Source organism: Polypterus senegalus, chromosome 4, assembly GCF_016835505.1.
Source record: "Polypterus senegalus isolate Bchr_013 chromosome 4, ASM1683550v1, whole genome shotgun sequence".
Classification (NCBI taxonomy): domain Eukaryota; kingdom Metazoa; phylum Chordata; class Cladistia; order Polypteriformes; family Polypteridae; genus Polypterus; species Polypterus senegalus.
Window position 1 is genome coordinate 202,911,847 of NC_053157.1, and position 14,664 is coordinate 202,926,510.

General features: G+C 41.7%; 1 protein-coding gene across 2 annotated transcripts in view; it reads left to right on the top strand.

Annotated features, from left to right (window-relative positions):
- adam19a (ADAM metallopeptidase domain 19a) overlaps positions 1-14,664 on the top strand; it is a 685,152-nt gene that overhangs the window by 414,096 nt on the left and 256,392 nt on the right. The gene's annotated exons all lie outside the window — the stretch shown is intronic.

The following is a 14,664-nucleotide window of genomic DNA, read 5'->3' on the forward strand; positions in this document are numbered from 1 at the left end:
AACATATGGCAGCTTGTTGTGTGAATGTACAATGTTCATGTACCACAAAGTTGAGTTTGTCTGCTTGGGTTGAATGAGATGTGAGGTGCCTGCAGGGGGTGAAAAATGTAAAAGTGCATGCATGCGCCATCTCACTAAGTGCAAGTCACACCCGTATAAGCTTCTATATCTTCCATAGAATACACACCAACTCCCGTAGCTGTCGTTGAGCGTGAGGACAGCGGACTGCTCCATACACACACACACGCGCACACACACACACTCACAAACGTCTTTCGTAGTGAGAAGTGAGGTGCATGCAAGCACTGCCAAATTTAAAAGTGCATACATATGCCATCTAGTGGCTGTGGTTGAATGAGAGCAGAGCGGGCTGCTCCATACACACACACACAGGTCTTTCATTTATATATGCCCAAATCATGATGTTCCTTCTCAAATCATAAGTCTTCATCTGATAGTGTAGGCTGCAGATTATTGAAAATCGTAACATTGCTTTTATAAGAAATGAAACATCTGATTACAGAATACCTGTAAAATAAAAAACGAGACACGTATAAGTGTGGCAGGCCACTGTGAAAGCATTTTGAATGTAAGCAATATTTTGTGTGTTCAGCAACATTACCCTTTCTGAGTGGGAAATTTAATGGCACACTATAACACTTTAGCAATATGTTATACTTATGATGCATGAAATGAAGAAAAAAACAAATGGAAGATATATGGCTGTTTTGCAATAAAGTTGGCTGGCTGCAGCCTGGCTTGGTTTATTAGAAGCATAATGGATGTTGCATGACTGACAGAAGATGTATATTGCTGTTACCATTATGGGCTTTTTACTCAGCATTCTAAAAGGTTTCTGCTGAATGCAAAATAATAGCAAACCACACAGTGTGGTAACTACAAAAACATAAGGATGCCTTTCTACATCATTTTCTTATTTACAGAGGCTTCAAAGTGACTTACACATGACAGATTACGTGACTTATTTAGAATCACGCAGAGAATCTGTGGTGGGAATTGAAATGGTGGCTGTCTAATAACATCTTAAACGCTTGGCCACACTGCCACCAAAAATAAACATACACTAGATGCCAAGTAAAAATGTTTAATGAAGAATAATATCTAAAACAGTGCTGTCTTAAGTCAATAGGATGCATATTACCAACATTACCTCATTTTGTTATTCATTTAATGCATTACTTTTTGTTATTTCTAGATTTTGGCAACTCAATAGATGAATAGCTCACTGGACTTTTGTGCCTATTAATAGATTTCACTGTATGTAAAGCTGTGTTTCAACACGCTCCACAACAGCAACTATTCATGTTTTCTGTTTCCCCCTTCTTCTTTTACATTTGGTTTTTCTAAGTAAAAGGTGTATTCTCTTACAAATCTCAATGTGACCACAATGTGCCATTTGGTGACTTTTTGGTATGACTGTGTAGTTCATGACAGAAGCAGGAATCATGGGAATGTGAACATTTCAGTTGTGGCCAATAGCCTTGGAGCATGTAGGAAAGTAATCAATACTTTGTAATTAACTATCTCATTAATTAATTAGTTACTAATCCATAATGCTGCGGTGGGCTGGCGCCCTGCCCAGGGTTTGTTTCCTGTCTTGCTCCAGCGGACCCCCTTGACCCTGTGATTAGGATATAGCGGGTTGGATAATGGATGGATGGATGGATAATCCGTAATGTATGTGTTGCTTTGATTTGCATATTAAATTTCTTACCAATGTCTTGTGTTCCGCACTAAAATAACATTCTTAGACCTCTTTAATCCATTTCAGGGTAACAGGACTCAGCTCTGGACACAGATATAACCACACTCACCAGTTTAGAATCACCAGTTATCAAAACCAGCACATCTTTGCTAGTTCTGAAGAACATTAGAGTACTCGGAAAACACCCCACATAAGACACAGGGAGAACAAGCAGACACCAGGAGCCCAGAGTGCTGAATGCTTGAGGCATGAACACTCACCACTGAGCCTTTACTTACATGTATATAAACTGTACATATAAAGCTTACATTTACAGGAAATATTGATAAAAACATGTTTAGCTTTTGACAGAAATAAGTTAGATGCTATAAGAAGCAGGAATCAAGATTTAACCTGCAGCTTTAAAGCAGATAGGGGTAAAGAAGATATGACATGCAAAAAAAAAACACCTTTCATGCAGAAAGTTCTCAAAAAAAACAGACAGGAAGGGAGAATATGTGTAAATAAAATAAAGATCTTCACTCATCTGTTCATAACCCAAGAAAGCATTTACTGGAAAGTATACTCTTTTATTTGGATGAACTGCTTCTAAATAAAGAATTGGACAAACATTAAATAGCCCCCATGCTCTGGCTCAATGATTGCTACTCAGCTCTTGCCACCTCTACAGTCCACTCAGCTAGTGAACTGACTGTGTGCAGAGGGTGCAGACCTATAAATATCTGGGAGTGCAGCTGGATGACAAATTGGACTGGACTGCCAATACTGATGCTCTGTGTAAGAAAGGTCAGAGCAGACTATACTTTCTGAGAAGGTTGGCATCCTTCAACATCTGCAGTAAGATGCTGCAGATGTTCTACCAGACGGTTGTGGCGAGTGCCCTCTTCTACGCGGTGGTGTGCTGGGGTGGCAGCATAAAGATGAAAGACGCCTCACGCCTGGACAAACTTGTTAAGAAGGCAGGCTCTATTGTAGGAGTAAAGTTGGACAGTTTAACATCTGTGGCAGAGCGACGGGCATTAAGCAAATTCCTGTCAATCATGAATAATCCACTACATCCACTGAACAGTGTCATCTCCAGGCAGAGGAGTAGATTCAGTGACAGACTTTTGTCACTGTCCTGCTCCACTGATAGACTGAGGAGATCGTTCCTCCCCCACACTATGCGACTCTTCAGTTCCACCCGGGGAGTAAATGCTAACATTAATTTTATTTTAATTTTTTTCATTTTTATTACTATTGAATTTAATATTGTTTCTTTGTATCAGTATACTGCTGCTGGATTATGTGAATTTCCCCTTGGGATTAATAAAGTATCTATCTATCTATCTATCTATCTATCTATCTATCTATCTATCTATCTACAGTGGAGTGAAAAACTATTTGCCCCCTTCCTGATTTCTTATTCTTTTGCATGTTTGTCACACAAAATGTTTCTGATTATCAAACACATTTAACCATTAGTCAAATATAACACAAGTAAACACAAAATGCAGTTTTTAAATGATGGTTTTTATTATTTAGGGAGAAAAAATCCAAACCTACATGGCCCTGTGTGAAAAAGTAATTGCCCCTGAACCTAATAACTGGTTGGGCCACCCTTAGCAGCAATAACTGCAATCAAGCGCTTTGCGATAACTTGCAATGAGTCTTTTACAGCACTCTGGAGGAATTTTGGCCCACTCATCTTTGCAGAATTGTTGTAATTCAGCTTTATTTGAGGGTTTTCTAGCATGAACCGCCTTTTTAAGGTCATGCCATAGCATCTCAATTGGATTCAGGTCAGGACTTTGACTAGGCCACTTCATTTTGTTTTTCTTCAGCCATTCAGAGGTGGATTTGCTGGTGTGTTTTGGGTCATTGTCCTGTTGCAGCACCCAAGATCGCTTTAGCTTGAGTTGACAAACAGATGGCCGGACATTCTCCTTCAGGATTTTTTGGTAGACAGTAGAATTCATGGTTCCATCTATCACAGCAAGCCTTCCAGGTCCTGAAGCAGCAAAACAACCCCAGACCATCACACTACCACCACCATATTTTACTGTTGGTATGATGTTCTTTTCTGAAATGCTGTGTTCCTTTTACGCCAGATGTAACAGGACATTTGCCTTTCAAAAAGTTCAACTTTTGTCTCATCAGTCCACAAGGTATTTTCCCAAAAGTCTTGGCAATCATTGAGATGTTTCTTAGCAAAATTGAGACAAGCCCTAATGTTCTTTTTGCTTAACAGTGGTTTGCGTCTTGGAAATCTGCCATGCAGGCCGTTTTTGCCCAGTCTCTTTCTTATGGTGGAGTCGTGAACACTGACCTTAATTGAGGTAAGTGAGGCCTGCAGTTCTTTAGACGTTGTCCTGGGGTCTTTTGTGACCTCTCAGATGAGTCGTCTCTGCGCTCTTGAGGTAATTTTGGTCGGCCAGCCACTCCTGGGAAGGTTCACCACTGTTCCATGTTTTGCCATTTGTGGATAATGGCTCTCACTGTGTTTCACTGGAGTCCCAAAGCTTTAGAAATGGCTTTATAGCCTTTACCAGACTGATAGATCTCAATTACTTCTGTTCTCATTTGTTCCTGAATTTCTTTGGATCTTGGCATGATGTCTAGCTTTTGAGGTGCTTTTGGTCTACTGCTCTGTGTCAGGCAGCTCCTATTTAAGTGATTTCTTGATTGAAACAGGTGTGGCAGTAATCAGGCCTGGGGGTGGCTACGGAAATTGAACTCAGGTGTACACCACAGTTAGGTTATTTTGTAACAAGGGGGCAATTACTTTTTCACACAGGGCCATGTAGGTTTGGATTTTTTTTTTTTTCCCTAAATAATAAAAACCATCATTTAAAAACTGCATTTTGTGTTTACTTGTGTTATATTTGACTAATGGTTAAATGTGTTTGATGATCAGAAACATTTTGTGTGACAAACATGCAAAAGAATAAGAAATCAGGAAGGGGGCAAATAGTTTTTCACACCACTGTATCTATCTATCTATCTATCTATCTATCTATCTATCTATCTATCTATCTATCTATCTATCTAACACTTCCAGAAGCAATTCACTGATTCATTATAGTAAACCAAAGACTAATTTTTGACAATGTGCTGCTTACTGTGCCATCTAGCTGTATGTGAGAGGCTAAATCAGCCGCCCAAGTCAAGCTAATGTTAATTTGCTTAACTAGAGCTAAAGCCATTGTTTGTCTACTTTTGAGGTTGTGTTGAAATTACAGGTGCTTTGTCCAAAATTGGTGTCTGTGAATTAAGCAAAAAATGTATACACTGTAAAAGCTAGCCCTGCCACTCCTGCCCTGCAAGCTCCGTCCTTCTTCCACCTGACTCCGGCTCTCTGAATGGAGTGAGGCGGCCCCTTTTATCATGTCCCAGATGTGCTTCAGGTACCTGATGACAGACTTCTGACAGCACTCCCCAGTGTGGCGGAAGTGCTGCCCTTGCACCCGGAAGCACTCTGGACATAAACCATCCCTGGTCTGTCAGCACTTCCTAGTGTCCCAGAAGTGCTGTCACCCAGGGATCAAGGACCAGCCGGGTACCTAGTGAAAAGAAGTGCCGCTCTTCCAATTCCTCCTTCCTCCAGGCATCCCTGCGGGGTAGGGTTCCTGGCCATTTATCACACTGCCCTTCCCCCAGCTGAAACCTATAGGGCGAACCGGCCCGTTCCGCGAGGGCTGTCCTTCGACAGGTTGGGGCGCCGGCATGTACTAGGTCAAAGTTCTGCCCTGAACAAGATAAACACAACAAGGAAGGGGAGGCGCGTTCACGACGCCACTCCATGGCGTCATCCTTCAGTGTATACGGACAGCGCCGTCACTTCTGACCACTGTTATTGCAAGTAAAGCACCAGTGCTTCCCTCCAAGTCCCCACGCCCTCTGGACATGGCAACAGGATGGGTTTCTGTGCTCTGCCTGGTCCCCAGCCAGGCTCGGGGCTTCCCTCTGCACTCGCAGAGAGCGGCTCACGACAGCAGGTGGGCGCATGGGCCCTCTGTGTCTCCGGTTCCTCCTCCTTCTACTCTGGGACGCAAGGATGGTCTGGGTCTCCTTATGAGACAAAAAGAGATCCCGAACCGTCTGCGTCTCTGTGGACCTCAGCAAGGCTGCCGCTGGCTTTTGGAGTGGCATGCTTTGGCAGCTGGCACTCACCAGCCAGCTCCTTGCACATCCCCGCACTGGACTCGACCCTGAGGCACGATCGCTCACTTGCCCTGCGTCCACTGTAGGAGGCCTGGCTACTTGGTGACCGGAATTAAACAATGCCGGCCCCACTTCGCTCAGCCATCCTCTTTCACATACGGTACAGGTCTCACTTACCTGTACGACCGCGTCACTCCGCCTGGAGAATTCAGTGGCGCACCACTCCACCCACCCTCGCAGCATTCTCAGAAGCGTGAGCACCTTCTCCTCCAGCTTCAGGATGGTTTCTCGGAGGCCGCGGATCACTTGTGAAGATTACTGGATGGGCTGAAGGACCTCCTCCAGCTCACATATGGCCGCAAGCACAGAAAGAAAGTCAACCGACAGAGGACTCACATAATGCTTGCCCTACCTGCTGTGAGCCACACCCACACTGTGCTGCCCGTGCAGACTCGGTCGGTTTCTCTTAGGAGGGGAAAAGGTTCACTGTCTTTGCTCGCATTACACTATGTGCCCCCTTCCCCCTTACCTGCATCGGACAGGACCTTCCTCATGCCACTCCCCACGGGCTGGGACTCCAGGCTCTCCTTATCAAACCGGGATCTTCTCCGCAACAGCGGGCTCTGGTCCTCCTTGGACTTTGCCCCGCCATCGGCTCCGGGAGCGACGTCCTCCGGCCAGCCAAACACCTCAGAAAAACTTGTGTCCGGTGGCAGCTTTCAGGGCCTGGGTGGTTCTGTAGGCCTGCCGATCCTTTCGTCAGCGACAGGCTTCTTTAGGCAGTGCCTGGCCGTCTTCTTGCCTTTTGGGAGATGTGGTGTCCCCAGGGTCCTAGTGCGTGTGTGCAGGACTGTTTCTCTTTCCAAACGTGTGTGCGTGTGTCGCGGGAGTGCACTTTCCTCACGACATGCTGAAACTGCATGTGTCTCACGCTGCTGCGCTAGGCTACTTTACAAAATATTTTTACTGGGTCCCTACCTTGAAACAGGCTGAAAGTCCCATCTGGGATGCCATGTAAAAGCAAGCCCGGCCACAGACAGACACAACAATGCAGTGTCCACCACACACACATTTATTTACTATTATTATTTACAGTTCAGTTCTTGGTTCCATTGGCCTCCTCCACTGGTCACGCATGCTCTGTCCTTCTTCCGCCCGACTCTGGCTCTCTGATTGGAGTAAGGTGGCCCCTTTTATCCTATCCCGGATGTGCTCCATGTCATGTACCTGATGACGGACTCCTGGCAGCACTCCCCAGTGTGGCACAAGTGTTGCCCTTGCACCCGGAAGCACTCCGGGCATAAACCATCCTTGGTGTCCCGGAAGTGCTGACCCCAGGGATCAAAGACCGGCCAGGTATCTAGGGAAAAGAAGTGCCGCACTCCCGGTTTCCTCTTTCCTCCAGGCATCCCGGCGGGGCAGGGTTCCTGACCGTCTATCACAGCATGTATGTTCCACAATTTTCGTTGCAGTTTTCGACCAGCTTTTGTACTGTGAACCACTGCTGAAGAAAATATAAACCTGAAGTTCAAGGGCTATGCCTATAATACCTACGTTATTAAGCTGGGTTATGATTTTGGAAAAGGAGGCATGCAAGACAAAAAAGTGCAGTGTATGTGGAGCAAGAGAAATAATTCTAAACAGACAAGGTGCTCCAATTAATCTTGTTCCACTATGTGTTTGTCTGTCTTTATTTCCCTCTGATTATCTATCCCTCCATGTATGACATGCGATGAAAATAAATAAAGAAAGAAAGAAAGAAGGCTTTTGATTAAATCATTCTCTGCGTGCTCCTCGTCTCTAGTGTCTATACTTTTTATCAATAAAATGCTGTCATTTTTCTTTACTTGCAGATTTTCAACAGTGGCCTCCTTATAATGACCTGCTTACATTATCATACTGCATAAACAAGCTACACGGAAGTCTTCACATATTTCCAGATGCCAAGTAATGTCAAAATCAGTATGATTAGCAATTAGGTAAACTAATAAAATAAAATGTAACCTTTTCACTGACAGTTTAATGTTTAAAGAGTTAATGATCTATTATTAGTCCTAGTGTTGTTTCTTAATGTTATTTTTAGTGTCTCAACTGCACATTGATAGCACAATTCGGCTGACAAATCAGCACCCATATATATCTAATACTCTTAAATTACTGTATTTCCCAATATTGTTTTTCTTCTTAAGCCTCATCCATGTTGGTTCTTGCCTTGTACTCATTGCTGCCAGGACAGGCGAAAGACCCCATTAACATGAATATTATTAAGTGTGTTTGGGAATGAAATGCTTTTTTTTTTAATCTTCCTTCAGCAGGTATCATTCACTATATTGTATATGAGTAATTCAGCGTTAAGATAATAATGCATTCTAAAAACAATGACTATAATAAGGATCACACAATTCTCCTAACGTTGTTTTCTTTTTGCAGTGTATTGCTACGTGGTCACTGCATACTTAATACACACGAGCAGCTGCAGTTTTACATAATCCTGTAACAATGAATGACAGATATCTTGTACTAATGCAGGTTTATAACGGTGTGGGTTTGTTGCAATATTAATTTTAATGAATATAGCTTTGCATAGACTCAGTCAACATGAAATGATGCATTGGCGACACTTTCATTTAAACACCCTTAATCATGATGTAGTTGTATAGTAATTAGCAGTGAAACTTTTGTCAGCATTGCGGTTCAGTGGCTTGTGCTGCTTGTTGCTTCACTCATCTCCCTTAAAAATGAATCCCAGCCACAGTTCATATCAATGCAGAGTTTGCATGCTATCTCCATGTGTACACAGATTTTGTCCTGCAACTCCAGGTTTCTCTGAAAAACGTGTACAAGGTCAAATGACCAATCTAAACTGGCCGAGGGCAGATGTGCTAAATGAGTTGATACCCATGTATATACAGTATAACGAGACTCAACAATTATTATTTTGTAATTAAATTGTGTTGTTCATTATTTCTGAATCTATATTTTCAATGTTCTATATGTGACACTTGGAAACGGGAGGGATCATAAAGTGAACTGGTCATTTCTTGCATTACACAGATAGTGTATTCAGTCATTGCTATGCCGACGATGGCAAACTAAAATGTACTTAACATTCTCAGCCATACTTAATCCAATTCAACCTATCCTAACAGAATCAAGCACAAGACAAGAACCAACCAAAGACAGGGCACCTGTACTTCGTTGTTATGCTAGTCGCGAATACTCAAAGCAGCTTGGCTGGACCGCAGCAAAGACTCTCTCTGCGCTTGCTTTTTAAATTCCAGCCAACCTCGCTGCATTGTCTGCTGGCACAGTGGACTGTGAGCAAACACAAAGAAGTTGTTAAAAAATGGTTTGGGAGATGTGCGCATTTTCAAGAAACTAGAACAAAAAAAAAAAAAGACCACCAATGTTTTGAAATCAAAAATATAATCCAGGGGGCTAAACAATAAGTGAAGTGAAAGAAAGAATTGCCAGCAGTTGTTACCAAAACTATGAGAATGGTACCAAAAACAAAACACTATGGCAGTGAACCTATAAAGAAGATATTAATCAGATCAGCTAACGCTGTCAGTTCAAGACTGAAATCTGTAATCTCGGACAAAGATCTGAAGCATTGTCCTTTATAGCAAGGCCTTAGTGGCCTGATGTGTAGTGCCCCTTGGGAGGCCTTACTTTAGCAGTGGTGCAGTGCATCCTAGCCACTTCCCAACAAAAATACCAAGACGCTAAAATGGCAGAGTGATACACTTAAAATGAAATAACTAAAATATTCATATCTTTCTTATACTAAAAAAAATGAAATCAAATATGGCCAAGCTCCTTGAAAATAATTTTTTCAGTGACATTTCACATTTTTATAAATTGTTAAAAATATTAGTATTCACTTATGGAGCTAATTTAACACTTTTAAGTTAAACTAACCTCCATATTTTTGGGAAAGTGGAGAGAAATCCCATGCAGATAAGGGCAGGATGTGCAAAGTCCACATGGACAACAACCAGACCAGGAATACAGGCTGAGGACGCTGGATCCATTGCCTCCTAAGCTGAAGGAATTTGACTTAGTGCCCTTGTTGACCACAGGAACTGTGAGCAGATACCAAAGATTGTAGATACGATCAACAGAATTGGGGCATGCTCAGATGTGAAGTTGTTGTGTGCAGCTAAAGACTAAAACAAGCAGTTAACCAGTAATTGACATGCTGTCAAAATGCTGCAACAGAAGTGTGAATTCATTCATAGCTACACTGAATCAAAATTAAGACGAATTCTGAACCATCTTAGTTTGTTGCTGGCATCTATAACAAAACATCCCGATAAAAGCCCTCTAATAACGACTCACTGTAGTGTTTTCGTTACAGGAGAAGTCACACCTCAAGGCAATATGCTTCACATGCTCTGGTTAGTACTTTGGTCTTGTTGGGTATTTTTTCTATTTCCTGTCTTGTATCCAGTGCTTTCATTTCAGGCTGCAGTTCCACTTGACCCTGAAGAATGCTATGTTATATATAGTTAAAGACTTTGAGGTAGTTTTTGATGTGGCACACTATGAGCAGTTGTGGTGTAACTGCAAGAGATACTCAATCAAGAAACAGGGTGCTGATAGGTTCTGAAGTGCATCAAGGAAGGAAACATTTTGGAAACGAAAATGTATTATGGTGCAAAGAACACTTCAAAAATGGCTGGACTTAAAAGTGAGACAGTATACAAATGATTTACATGAAATTATAAATAACAAGTTAGTTACATTTGCAGATGACACTGAAAGAGCAGAAACAGACCAGGCACTAAATGTTCTACACATGAATGATCACAGAACTGAGGTTCAGGTGAAAAAAGAAGCTTAATGTAATTAAAAGTAAATACTTACACATAGAAATTATATGTAGTGCTAGGAGGTTGCCCCCGCTTGCTTCGTTTGCCAGCCACTTCGTGTTTCTGCTGCTCACGTTGTGAAGAGGGGGGCTGAATGCACCCAAGGAGACGTGGTCGCTCCTCCGAAACCCCCTCTTAAACTGTGATGCAATGGGAAACAAACAGGATTTTTTTTTTACTTCTTCTTTGCTCAATCAGCTACTGCTGTGCCACATGATCTGCATCTCGCGCGGAGTTTCGAACATTTAAAAGCCTGTACAGTAGCTGTCCTACTCTTTGTCTTTTATTTCCATGCCCCGGGCATGGTTAAATCTCTTGGTACAAATTCTCGTCTAGCGGGACGTGAGTTCTTCATATTTTTTCATTTGTAATTTAAAAACAGAATAAGAATTTGAAAATCTAACAACACCACATTAAAGTTCGATAGTTTCTGAAAAGAATGATACCAAACATATACATGTAGGTTTTAAAATAAGCCCGATTTAAAGCGTGACAAAAAAGTGACATAAAAACGTTGCACTTTTAGGCTTAGGATTTTATATATAGAGAGTAGATTCAATGCAAGTATTCAGTGGAGGATCTGGAGAGAATAGCATGTCTTCTGTGCAAGACCTAAGGGAGTTCTAGGAGAGTCATAACAGTCCAAAGCAGTCCATGCTGTGTTCAGGTACAAATCAATCTCAAGTCGGACTACATATTTTTGTGGCTAGAAGTTTGGCGCTGTTTGCTGTCAACTGTGAATATTGTGTGGCTGGCAGTCTGCTCGTCTCTCTAGTCTATGTTTTAACTTTGTTTTTATGTTTTAGTTTATCCCAACGATCACTGTCCTATGATCGGGAGTCTTTACTAAACATATTTTCTGGCCTACTTTTCTCTCAATCTTCATCTCCTGATTGGATTTTTTGTGAACCTCCACCTTTGTTTTATTCATCTCCTGACTTCTTCACCTGGACGCCAGTGTTCACCTGTATCAGTGAGTTGAATGCCCCTTGGAGATGCAAACGCATCCGCCGCCGTCGTGGGAAAGGAGCCGGAAATGCTGTTAAACAAAGCCGACTCAAGTCCCAGAGCTTTGATTCCTGATGCCTGCGGGTCATCTATGGCCCATCTTCCCTTGCCTAGGACTCCATCACTGGTTCATGGGCACTGGACACCGGATTTAATTTCTCCATTTCAAGACAGCATCACTTTTCCTCGGTCTGCAATCGAATAGTAAACGCTGCTAATCTTCACACATTCACCCGTGCTCATCCCGCAACTAGCTCTTCTACTTCTATCAAGGCTGTTCTCCTGAATGTGAGATCAGTGTCTAATAAAACTTTTATTCTGCAAGACTTGATTACATCAAATAATCTGGATTTCTTCTTCATCACTGAGACTTGGATTTTAAATGGTGACTCGTCATGTTTCACATCAGGTTATTCATTTTTAAACTCTCCTCGTTTGACTCGTCGTGTGTCGGAGCCTTACAAGGGGTCCGTTTAGCAGCTTTGAACTTCATCTTTACGAAGTGTGCAGCTCCCCTTCTCTGCTGTTTGCTGTGGTTTATAGACCTCCTGTAATTAATAATACTTTCATTTCTGAATTCTTTGATCTCCTGGCTGATATCACCCTCTCCCATGATAAAATATTTATTGTTGGTGATTTCAACATTCACGTTTGTTGTCAATCGAAACATTTGGTCAAAGACTTTATATCACTATTAGACTCTTTTGATTTTATATAGCATATTAATACGCCAACTCACTTCTTGGTCACACCCTTGATGTCGTTCTTACTCGTGATATTTCAGTGAATAATATTGATTTATATGATGTTTCTTTCACTGATCACTTTTCTATAATGATGGATCTGAATATTACTGTTGATGTCCCGACTAATAGCTGTCCCCTACGCTGCTCGTGCTTTTTAAATTCTTCCATTATATCAGATTTTAAAGCCATTTTCTCTAGTCTTTATATGCATGACCAAAATAATGATATAGATGATTCTGTCATAAAATTGAATTCCTCCTGTAAAACAGTTTTAGATGCAATTGCTCCGCCCAAGATACGCTGTAATAAGGTAAAACCTGCTCCCTGGCTAAATGAAACTATGAGATCACTGCGCCGCGCCTGTCAAACTGCTGAACGGCGTTGGAAAAAAGATGGACTGACTATTTCTAAACAGATTTTCAGGACTTCTGTTTTCAATTTCCAGGCTGAAGTTAAGAAATCGAAACAAGACTTCTTTGCCTATTTAGTATCCCGTCATTCAAAGAATCCTAGGGTTTTATTTAATTCAATTATTGTGGCCATTCACCCTCATTCTGTGATGGGATTAAATAGCACTGTTCATTCATGTGAGCAGTTTCTATCATTCTTTGTCAGCAAAATTCATACTATCCACCATGGCATTGTTCAAACTGAATATAAACTTTCTACAGTTAATCATGACATTGTCTTAGATTCCTTTGATCAAGTCTCACTTTCAATGCTAAAAAGAACTATTGACACCCTTAAACCAGCTTCCAGCCCCCTCGATATTGTACCACCACGTCTCTTAGTGGAAGCCTTTGATGTGTTGGGCCCATCTTTACTAGCCATTATAAATGATTCTATTAGTTCAGGGGGTATGCCTTCATTTTTTAAACATGCTGCAGTATGTAAAAAAGGCAGAATTAGATCCTGGAGTTTTAGCCAATTTTCGTTCAATTTCCCAACTGCCATTTCTGGCTAAAATTCTAGAAAGAATTATTTATAATCAATTGGTCAATCACCTTAACTCCAATAATTTATTTGAGATCTACCAATCTGGTTTTAGGCGTTCATGGTGTTGAAACGGCTCTCCTGAAAGTGTTCAACGACATTTCTCTTATTACTGACTCAGGTGGCGCTACAGTCCTTGTTCTCCTGGACCTGTCCGATGCCTTTGACACCATTGACCATGAAATATTGCTGATGCGGCTCGAACATCTTATCGGGCTTAAAGGGGCTGCTCTTAACTGGTTCAGGTCATATTTAACTGGTAGACACTTTACAGTGACTGTAAATTCCTCTTTTTCGTCTACTGCTCCTCTTAAATATGGTGTTCCTCAGGGATCTATTTTGGGTCTTATCTTATTCTCTATATACCTTCACCCGATTGGAGCTATTTTTAGGAAATTTAACATTTCTTTTCACTGCTATATCCCCGTCTGCAACTCTGCAACAAATCAACTGCACAACTGTCTGTCTGAACTAAGATCCTGGATGGCTAATAATTTTCTTGATCTAAATTAAAATAAAATGGAGGTGCTTATAGTGGGCCCATCAGCTAAAGCCCAAATTGGTCTTGGACTTCTCGGCTCTTTCTCTGTCTTTTCCAAACCTCAAGTCCGCGATCTTGGTGTTACCTTTGATAGTAACCTATCTTTTGAGAAACAAGTAAATTCTGTAGTCAAGAGTTGCTTTTTCCAACTTCGTCTATTAGGTAAGATAAAGCCTTTTATTATCTTCTAAAGATCTTGAGAAAGCTGCTCATGCTTTTATTTTTTTTCGCCTCGATTACTGCAACTCGCTGTATTCTGGGATTAGCAAATCTCGGATACACAGGTTGTTACAGTTGCTCCAAAATGCTGCCGCTCGCTTTCTGGTTGGGGCAAGAAAGTCTGATTCTGTTTCTTCTATTTTAGCTTCTTTACACTGGCTGCCTGTCAGTTTTCGAATTGATTTTAAAATCTTGCTGCTAGTTTTTAAATCTTTACAATGGCTTGCTCCTGCCTATTTATCTGAATTGTGTGTTTTACACCAGCCATCCAGAGTGCTTAGATCTTCTGTTCAGTTGTCTCTTGTTGTCCCTCGTACCAAGTGTAAAACCAAGGGGTACAGGGCCTTTGCAGCTGCTGCCCCTCGCCTATGGAACTCTTTACCTCATCATATAAAGGAGTCGTCTGCAATTGAA